Source organism: Oreochromis niloticus, linkage group LG7, assembly GCF_001858045.2.
Source record: "Oreochromis niloticus isolate F11D_XX linkage group LG7, O_niloticus_UMD_NMBU, whole genome shotgun sequence".
In the NCBI taxonomy this organism is placed as follows: Eukaryota; Metazoa; Chordata; class Actinopteri; order Cichliformes; family Cichlidae; genus Oreochromis; species Oreochromis niloticus.
This window is the reverse complement of record NC_031972.2, coordinates 33,105,305-33,114,380: the sequence shown is the minus strand read 5'-3', so window position 1 is coordinate 33,114,380 and position 9,076 is coordinate 33,105,305. Positions and strand designations below refer to the sequence as shown.

The window sequence follows — 9,076 nt, the reverse complement described above, 5'->3', positions numbered from 1 at the left end:
AAAAGATAAGATTTCATAACAAATTAAACATTAATCACACAAACGGTTGTATTTTTTAATTTTATTTAAAGCACCATTTGATTATTTTATGACTAAATTAATAATCCCATTTTCACACTGATTAACAATCTACACAATGGTGTGTTAAATCCAGCTGTTGACTTCTGCAGAATTTCTTTTGTTAGGCTTTGCTCACACAGGGCAGGGAGGACCGAAAGTGTCAGAGGTCAGAGGTCAGCCACCACCAGCGCACGCCATCTGACCCGTCTCATTTACATACAAACTGACCTACTTTCAGATGGCGCTAGTTTCTGTCTTTAAAACTCCTGAAAGATTTGAAGGAAATAAAATTATTTTAGAATCAAAACTTATTTTTTAATAAACTGAAATTTATTGGAATTTGTTTTTTTTAAATGTCTGCATTTTTATGCAGTTTGGAAAAAAAATTTGAAAGCATATTTAATAAAAAGTAGTTGCTGATGTTTGATGGCTTCAGAGGCCCAAATTTAAATTTTCATAGTAAAACAAAGAAGCAACTGAGAAACATGAACTCATATTTTTACATACTGTAAAATAAAAAGTTGATCTCAGTTTCAGTGATTAAACCACTTTGTGCATATTAGTAGTTGGATTTTCATGCTGGTGCATTTTATTGTTGTATTACCACAGATTAGGGCTGTATTAATGTCCTCCCTCTGTTCTTTTAATCTCTCTGACTCCAATTCAGGACTTCTTCATCAGGATAAATTTGGCACCAATCACCTTCCTTCATAAAGAAGTAAAAGTGCCTAAAATGATTAACCAGGTCTGTCTCCTTGAAGTAAAGTGAGATATATAGATCTTTTTATTTCCCCAACCAAAATAAACCCATAAAATTCAAAGTGACAGATAAAAAAAATTACATCATGTGCAGAAGAATGAAAGTCAATATCACGCAGGTGAGAAAAATACAAATAAAAAGCCAAAGATATATATATATATATATATATATATATATCTTGTAAATATATAAAAAGACCAAAAAGAGAAAAATTAGTCTTGAAATCATCAGATGATTTTTTTTTCAGCTGTCGTCTCCAATTCAAACGTGTCGAGTCGTGAAATATTAAACTCGGCTCTTCTTCCTCTTATTTCTCCTCTCTTTGATCAGCGTTGTGAAAACTCAGAGACGCTCAACCGTCTTCTTGACGAGTGGAAATCAATAAATCAAATGCTATGATTAAAAGAGCAACATGCCAGAGGACATTAAATAATCATGCAGGAAGGAGAGAAGGAGGAGGAGGAAGAGCCCTCCCCCTCTTTCAGTCCTGTAGTTAATGGGCGAGTCTCTAACTAAACCTGATATTCTGCAGAAATCAGCTTCAGATGCTCAGATTTTGGAAAATGAGCCATTTTATTGACAAAAAAGATAAGAAAGGGGAAAATCTTTGTGAATTATTTAAAATTATTTTGGGCATTTAAAATGTGTGTGTGCCCTCTGTGTTTATAATGGTGTTGCAGCTGGTTTATAATGCAGGTTATTCCTTGGAAGTCTAATTTTTTACTTACTTTTTTTAATGTTGCACTTCTTAGTTAGCATGTATTTTGTGTAAAATTGTGTGTTTATGTCTATTTATTTTGGTATCCTGTGTGTCAGTATTTTTTGTTTGTGTTGCAAATATAAATACATGTGACCTCCCACAATGGCCAGTTCATCATCGTCGATTCCTCCTGTGCATTTCCGGCTACATTTCACTGTAGTTTTTGCAGTAATCAGTGAGAGAATAACAATCATCACCTCAGTATAAAGTATGATGATCGTAGTGTAAATACAAGGCCTAAAAAATGTCAGCAGATTTCTCGAGGGAGATTTCAGAAAATGAAAAACAACAACATCAAAAAACTAACCACTATAAAGAGCAGGGACTCAGGAGGGGGGAACAATCCCAGGATTTTATGTATGGATGGATGACATTTTTTAATCTCTGCTGGCATTGCATTAGAAACATGGGGACACTTACATAGGATACATCATCGGCACAAGTCTATATCAGACTTTAGTCTTAGGCTTAGTCTATATGCAAATTTGCTATAAGATCAACAAGTACAAATAGGTTTAGGATCAGATATCAGAATCAGCTTTATTGACCAGGTATATGTCACATACAAGGAATTGGGCTATTTCTTTGCTCTCAGTGTAACAGAATAGACAACAGACAATACTGACACTAGCAACAATGGTGCTAGTGCTTATAGCACAATGAAACTGTTATAAAATTGCAGTTTGCAGAAAAAAATACTAAGGAATCAAGTTTTGCCTAAGAATTTCCATTCATGATTGATGCTTATGAAGGAAACACAAAGACTTTAGACCCTCCTACTGTCCACTCACAGAGGTCTGAGGGATTTTCCTGGAATGGTGATGCTGTTTTCCAGAGAACTGATTTGTCAGTAGGCAGTGACAGGGTCCGTCTCTGCTATGAAGCAGGTTAGGTTTGCAGCATAATTTAACGTAGCGATGTACCCCAGTGAACCCCTTAGCCTTTACCAGGATAAGCCCAATTCCTGCCTCATAGTGCAGACCTCTGAAGCCAAAACTCAATAATGTGAAAGAAGAATCAAACACAACATAAACCCAGAATCCAGGAACAATTAAGCTTTTAGTCCTTGGATCTAATCTGGTGTCCAGTTCTGATTCATTGTTTTTGATGTAACTGTAATGACACAGACACAAATAACAATAAAATAAAATAAAACAAAACAAAATAAAATGCTAGATAAAGAAAAAAGGAAAAAGCTGTAAAGGGAAGAAATGGTTCCAATTTTTCCAGAATATATTTCTTGGTTTTGACTTTTACAATAAGTACAATATGGACTTACACAAATTGAACATATCAGTCCAGAATCAAAAATGACAACATTTCTGTGAAACGAGCCCTACAGCAGGAACATTCAGAAAACCCCTGCATCACAATGGCACAAGGCTCCAAATAGTTCAAACAGAAATACCAAACTTTAAAAACTTGGTCTGGCTTTGAAATTAATACACATGTGGGGTATTCAAAAACAGGGTTTTCTAAAACGCTTTTTTAAAAAAAGTCACATTTTCTGTTTTTAAACTAAAGGTTTATTAAAGCTGGTAATCAAAACATCACAGTCTTTATCACAGAAATTTGTTTTAAAACTTTTTAAACAAAAGCAAATCTCAACCAGAAAAAACTTACTGTGCCGGCCAAAATCTTTTTTAATTTTAATATTTCAAATAATTGAACTAATAAAACGAACACATTTTTTTCCCATTAGGCCAACACAGTAACGTCTTGTTTGTAAAACTGTGCACTGTCAGCGAAACCAGAGAAAGCACAGATGAAACACTGCAATACATTTTCTTTAATTTTAGGTTAAAATCAAGTTCATCTTCTCTTCAGAGTGAAAAAAAAGAAACCTGTAAATTATAAAATGTAAACAACACTTTACTAAAAAAAACCCAACCTTGATCACAAGACTGTTTATACATTGTGTACTGCATTATACTGCGCACACACACACACACACACACACACACACACACACACACACAGGGTCATGCAGTGTAAACCAAAGTGCAGAGATGAGAAGTAAAGCTGCCCTCAGATCACCGAGAGGAAACTGAGCTCACATGGAAGTTCATCACTAATATTGATCTGAATTAGCATGAGCTGTCGCTGCCTGTGGCCATGTTCCCTCTGATGTTTGCTAAAACACACACAAATGTGTGTGTGTGTGTGTGTGTGTGTGTGTGTGTGTATAAAACCTAGTTAATGAGTAGAAATGATAACTGCATTAATAATTATTAAAAATACTATATTTCTTCCTTTTCCATGTGCAGGTTAAAAAAATTAAAAAATATCTACTTGCTCAATATTTAACTAAAGACAAGATGAGTTAATAATATTTCATTTTGTCTGATTTGTGCCCTCTTTGTTTCCTGTCTCATCTGAGCAGCAGCGCTATTAAAACTTTATGATTTATGCATTTTCAAATGTATGATATGAGTTGCAGCTGATAGAATAACCGTATGGAAGTTAATTATTATAAAATGTGTTAAGACTGAGGTTATGTTATCTTTACTGTGTGTGCAGATTTTTGAAAACTAATTTTAAAATTTAAATAGAAATAAGCAGAAAATATAATTTACCAACTTATCAACTTTCTTCCTGTTTCTACTTTATCTCGTCCCCTTGTTTAAAAATACTGAGCACTATAATACTTACACATGTAACATACATCATTTTTTTCAAGGCAGTCTGTACTATATATAAATACTGGAAAGATGGTAAATACTATAAAAAAAAACATAAATTCACTTAATTTAATTCGAAACCGTTAAAGAACTTTACAGATTAAAATATTTCACCTTTTAAAATGTTTCTATCGAGCCTTCACATTTACAGGAAAAAACTAATAAACACCCTCACCCTTGTGTTTACCCCTCGAAACAACAAAATTCTGTTGTCACGCTCAGTGGGGTTTTGTCTAAACTGTAAAGTTCATCTTTTTATTCAAGTTTAGATTTTTGGGTCTGTGGTGAATTTGATCCTTGGGAATATTTTTGAATCTTCTGTAAAGGAATTTTGGTCTTAGAGTAAAGTGTGGATTCTTTGGAGTTTTGCACTCTGTGTTCTCAGGGGTTGTTTTCTGTTCAGCTTTATCATGATCATGATGAGATGAGTTCTCACTTTGTTTCTGCTCATTGTTTGAAGATCTGATTTTTATGCGCCCTGGGATTTTGAGCTTTCACTTCATGCTGTAGTGCAGGTTTATTATTGGGTTTGTTATGTGTGGAAACGCCTCGGTCTGTTCCTCGTTCTCCCTGTGAAGATTTGTATTTCTGTTTACCCCGTTTTGGACTTTGTAGTGGACTCATCGCATGACCTGATAAAGATTCTTTGGCTTTGTGTTGGTTGAATTCCTGCATTTGTGTGCTTTACTTTCCAAGCTGTAATGTTTTCTAATATTCAGGAGTGTGTAGTGTAAGAGTGCTATGCACGGGTCTAATGTATATGTCTATGTGTATTTTTTAATCATTTTACCTTTAAAACATGTCATCATATAATGATGCAACATGAAGCTCCTTACCTTTATGCATTTTTTTTATCCGCATGTTTAAATAAAGAGTGAATACTGGCAGCTCTGATCTCTTTAGCGTGTTGCTGATGTTGCATGACAGCATGGTACTGTAGCTGCAAAACAAAGGCAAATAGTCCATTCAAAAAAAACATTGACGACATGGAGCGGCAATCTTTTTTGTATTTTTACACTTTCTGTCCGTTACTGCACTGCAGCTGATGCATTCACACCCTCTTTAATTGTCCCTTTGGGAATATCTTGTTTACTATTGTTATATTGCTGGCATAACTGCAGTTTTATTGTTCTTGTCTTTGTTTTGTGGATGGTTTCATTATATTGTTGCTTCTTCACGCCTCTGCACACAATTTGATGATATTTCGGTGTCTTGTTTTGTGTTTTTCCCACTTTAATTTTTAAAGAACCTCCCGCCATTTGCCTGCAAGAGATAATTAGCTCGCTAACAGTGATACATTTATAGAAATACTCATTTATATGCGTTGCCTTTCTCCATTAAAAAATAATAAATCCAGCATCCTTTATTTATGAAAGTTTGCTCATTTGCTTCTTTTTTTGTTTTCTAAAAACGAGGCTGACTTCCTTAAAACATGTTTCTTTACCAGTTCAAACTGCGAGGCACGTCGGTCCAACCCTGACCATCAGCGTCAAGTTTTGAAACGGCCGATTTGTTGCACTCGGCGGGAGTTTAGCAGCAGTTCAAGAATGCCCAACAGCTAATATAGAAATTCATAAAGGCATGAGATAAAAGGCTGTTACGGGAGTGTTTATTTAGAGCTGGAAATGCAGCGATAATGGCGTGCGGTCACATTTGAATACAGCGGGTCGGCTCTGCACGCGGCCATTGTGTTCCCATCAAAGACTGATTTCATGGCCAACAGAGCCGCAACAAAAGAGGCAGCAGGTCCTGAAAGTTTGAAAAGGCTTGAGGAGAATAAAGGAGGAAGAGAAAAGGGAGGAGGAGAAGAGGAGGGGGAAGATGGAAGAAAAACAGAAGGAAGATATTTGAAGTTTGCTCGAATTTTTATCCCCAGAACAGACACAGAAAGATCTCTTTTTTTTTTTACAGCAGAAAGTTAAAGCCTCTAAAACATTTATCAATGCTGTTATACAAACAGCCATGGACAGAGTCTTCTCTCCATAAAGACGCGGACTTGTGCCACAGATTTTGCATCTATAAATCACTTCATAATCTAAACATTTAACCACAATTAAACCATGTTGTTCTCTTGTCTTTATAAATGATCTTAGCAGATTACTACAAATATCATGTTAAAAACAGCAGTATTTTATAGATCTCATACAACCTTGCATCTATATATCTATATATAAATTAGGAAAAAAATGATTTCTCAGAATGTATTATGTGTCCATAGATATGTTCATTATATTTATGTTAGCTTCATCATTCATATTTTCTCATTAAAATATTCTGTTTTATCATTATATGTTTGTCCATATATGATCTTTGTACATGTATAGATCTATATAATTATTATATTATTGACATAACTCTAAAGCTGTTTGTTTCATTTTTTCAATACTAACTCAAAATATCTGCAAAAACTGCACATCCTTCATCATGATTCCTTCCTAGTCTATTTTTACCTTGTTTAGCTTTTATATTTCACACTTGTTTTTTACCTTTCATTTACCTTATTTTTTTTTTAAATTTTGTTGTACTAATGTAAGGTGACCTTGAGGGTTTTTAAAGGTTCCTATAAATAAAATGTATTTTTAGCATTATTATTATTATTATTATTATTATTATTATTATTATTATTATTATTATTATTATTTTTATTAGTATTAGTATTATTATTATTATCACTGTTTTTACTATTATTACTATTATTTTAGTGGAGACATGACCAAACAAGCAGCCATGCAAACTCAAAACATATTAAAAATACAACACACGCAGCATAAAATAGGCTGTATCACTGCACTATAAATACAAATGCTGAGAGCAACGATGCTGTGAAGTTCAACAACAGGTCTAAGCATAAGAATGTATGCATCTTCTTTTTATGTATTGATACATTTATGCAAATTGTATTGGTTTTAATGTCTATATTGTGGTTATTTTTCATTTTAAACTTGTTCATATTTCAACTTTTTAGCTATAAATACTCATATAAACATCCATTTTATTGCAAAACAATAAATAAATAAATAAATGTCATCAGTTATACAAATGACTAAGTTATGGATGTATTTGTGGTGATACTATCCTGGTGTCTTTTTATGCACATTTAATTATGAATTGGACTTATGGCAGAAATTGGATTTTTATAATCATATAAATATGCAAATACTGTGTATGTTTGTCTATGCCTCTTCTATATTATGAATAGAAACCACTATTTAAATGCAAATCACCTGACAAAATGCCATCAGCTACACAAATCGTTACATATTATATTGATTGTGTGTGCCTTTAATTTTAAATTGCATATGCTGTATATATTTCTACAAAATGTTTTTATGTTTTATGCATATCAACCTTCACATTGTTTCAGTAAATCTCTAAACTTAACTCAGAAATATCGGAGTCTTTACATTTTGCTTCAAGCTCTACACTTTTTCCTGTGTACTTTTTCTAGATGTTTTCTCTCTGTATATTTCCATTAATCCATTTATATACATGACAATCTGTAAACAGCTGAATCTTTACGTCTTAAAAGTGCCACTTTATTGGTTTATATACACTTAGGTTTACATTTAATAGTTTCTTATTTATCTATATGCATGTATGCACTTATGTAAATCTTTGTATGAAATCATTGCTTGTTTTAGGAGAGCATACATGAGCAAAAATCCTTTATATGCCTGTAAATAGAGAAATGTTAATTTGAAATATCCCTGTTTTTAAAATAAACACACATCTATTTATATGCAACACATATGTACAACAGCATGTCTCTACTATCTCTGCTTCCGCTCGTCATCAGGTCTTATATGCAACACCAAAGATGGCTGCCATGAAACACCAAAACACAGGCCTACCGACTCAGGACTCACCAGCAACCAACCACTGCAGCAGGAGGAGGAGGAGGAGGAGGAAGAGTTTACAGCCGGACAGATGGACCCCCGTTTAAAAACTGCTGGCTCATTTAGAGGGAGAGGGAGAGAGGGAGAGAGGGAGAGGGAGGATGACACTAGTTATACTGAGAGAAAAGAGAGAGAGAGAGAGAGTCAGTGGGACAGATGCGAGGCAAAGCGGAGCAGTGTTTGTCACTAACGCTATAGATTAGCATGTGGTCTCCAGCACAAAGCTGCAGATCAATACTACTGCTCTGTGCACAGCAGATGGCCCGGGACACAGAGAGAGAGGAAGCGAGAGAGAGGAGGAAGCAGGAGGAGGAAGCATCCAGATCAACCTGCAGCTTTTTTTTCCTTTTTTTCAGCTTCATTCACATTTTACAACCAGCCATAGCCACTAAAACTCACCAGGAAACACGGCAGAGGAACCTGCTGTGTTTTTCCAGCCTTTACACAAATTGCACCGTGAATTAGTCTGTCTGACAAGCATCAGTCTGAGTTTGTGAGTGTTGTTTTCCACATTTATTTTATCTGGATAATGTCCCTTCATATGTGTGATCTCATGAGAAGTATACAACAACATTACAGCACATAAAAGACAAAATAAATGAGAAAAATGGGCAGAACAAGAACTTTAAAGCTTTCCTACTAACTTACTTCGATGGTAGCGCTTCTTAATGTGGAATTAATTAAAGTAAAATTATTTTAGACTTTAAGGATTGAATGGATTTACATATAAATTAGTAAAATCAACATCTTTTATCAAGAAGAAGCCAACTGAGTCTGTCAAACATGTGCAACGATGTGTTAAAACCTCTATAAATCTGTAGTGTGTTTAATTTAATAACAGGATGAAGATCAGGTTTCTCTGATAAAACATCAGAGTGCTTTCTGATAAAAGTAATAAGAAAAAGAGTCTCGGGAACAG

At 34.3% G+C, this 9,076-nt stretch overlaps 1 long non-coding RNA gene across 1 annotated transcript; it reads right to left on the bottom strand.

The window, feature by feature from the left end:
* Window positions 1–1,995: 1,995 nt before the first annotated feature.
* Window positions 1,996–8,336, bottom strand: LOC112847588 (uncharacterized). Its single transcript, XR_003221227.1, has 3 exons — window positions 8,128–8,336; window positions 5,098–5,201; window positions 1,996–2,693 (listed from the first exon to the last, which is right to left on the bottom strand). It is a non-coding gene; the product is annotated as an uncharacterized LOC112847588 (long non-coding RNA).
* Between the last annotated feature and the right edge of the window lie 740 nt (window positions 8,337–9,076).